This window comes from Natrix helvetica, assembly GCF_964273705.1.
Source record: "Natrix helvetica genome assembly, chromosome: 4".
Classification (NCBI taxonomy): Eukaryota; Metazoa; Chordata; class Lepidosauria; order Squamata; family Natricidae; genus Natrix; species Natrix helvetica.
In genome coordinates this window covers 25911842-25913842 of record NC_138550.1, presented here as the reverse complement: position 1 = coordinate 25913842, position 2001 = coordinate 25911842, and positions in this window count along the sequence as shown.

Genomic DNA, 2001 nt, shown 5'->3' with positions numbered 1-2001 from the left:
TGTTGTTTTAGTACGGTGGCTGGGATGGGAGAAAAGGAAAAAAACGCAAACTGCCGCTGTTGGAATCGTAGGTTGGCGAATAACCGCATTGCCTGTGCAGGGCACAGAAAAAAGTGGGTTGGTGGAGACATTCCTGCGATGTAAGGAATTTCTCCATCAATTTAAGAAATTCCAGAAACCGAACGCCGGATTTTACCTTTTTATACTGCAAATTTTGCAAATCCAGCCGTTCTAGGATATAGTGTTCTTTTGTTTGATTTGGATTTTGCGTGTCCTATTGACGCTGCTGAATATAATTTGTAGATCATGATAAGTGTGTGTGAACTACCCGATTGTATATTATGTACCACTAATGAGAATCCAACTTGCGTGCAACTGCTTGTATTGCTGTTGCTTTGTTTGGTGTATTATGGGAATCCAGCAAATTAGTCTGAATAAACCATGGGTAAGTCAACGTGGATATATGTATGCCCTGAAAACACACCCTGTATGTGAATGCTGCTTCCTCACTTTCACAGCTAGCATGGAAATCAGTTGAACTGGCAAAGAAAGGATGAAGCAACTTAGACTGCATTGAAATTCTTAGCATCTATGGCCAGGTGGAGGAACATGTTCCAAATACATTTTTGAAAGTGCATCAAGTCAAATATATATTTTCTACCGAGAATTGGGATGCCTCCCTTTCTTTTACTTTAGTGCATCTTCTTCATCACCTATGTCCCCTAAGACAATTGTTAGATTGGGTAATGGATAGGCACACACAGGGGGTAACAACAGCTCTTTAATAAGCACCAGTGAGAACAATCCAGCGAAGGTTGAGTCTGACAGCAGCCCTTTTATAGGGTCAGATCCAGTGGTGGGTTCCTGCGGGATCGCACCGGATCGCGCGCTCCCTTTCGGCGCTAAACCCGGAAGTACGGTCTTGCCCCGCCCCTGGCGACGGGACGACGCTTGCCTGCGCTCCACCAGCTCGGCTGGGAACGGAGACGTTTCCTCAGCGGAGCGGAGCGCCTGAAAGGGACGCAGGCTCGGCCTGCCAGGCTGCCACCACTCCACTGAAGACATTGCTGAGCAGAGAAACGTCTCCGTTCCCAGCCAAGCTGATGGAGCGCAGGCAAGCGTCGTCGCGTCGCCAGGGGCGGGGCAAGACCGTACTTCCGGGTTTAGCGCCGAAAGGGAGCGCGCGATCTGGTGCGATCCCGCAGGAACCCACCACTGGTCAGATCCTTCGACCAATAGGATTAAACCTCTGTTCCCGCCGGAACAGAGGACCTTGGTGGAAACCACTGTAGTTAGAGCAAATATCTAACAACAATGCTGAAATCTCTTCATTTATTATTAATACTAATATACTTATAATATATTATACTGTCAATATAATATATTTACATTAGAACTTCATCATTAGGACTGCAGACTTTAAATCAGTTTCATTATTTTTATTTTGCTTTTGTGAATTGCCCTGAACCATTGATAAAGGTTGTTATGTGACTTTTTAAAATGAAACTAGTTGTTATTTGATATTTTCTTCTCAGGGAGAAAAAACCACTTAGCCTAACAAAGCATATTCTTAGGAGATGTATTATTAGCAACTATTTTTAGGTATATTTATTCAGTAAGCCCACTTTGCAGTTCAAAAGCATGCAAATGCAAGTAGATAAATAGGTACCATTTTGGTGGGAAAGTAACAGCGTTTTGTGTACTTCAGGGTATAAGTCAATATTTTTGAACAACGCTGGATTCCTGGGCTAAGAAATGGAGATGCGCACTATCCCCTAGAGTCAGATGCGACTAGATAGGGGAAACCTTTACCTTTATTCTTCGTATACAAAGATCCAAAAGTTTCCCATCCCTATTTATTTAAAATTAAATCTTATTGTCTCAATGAAAATGTTTAATATTTGCTTAATTAGCAGGGTCAGCTCTCATTATTAAGGTCATAATTTTTTGGCTGATTTAATTATTGCAAGTCTAAAAAGCACATGAAAATGGTTAAAATGA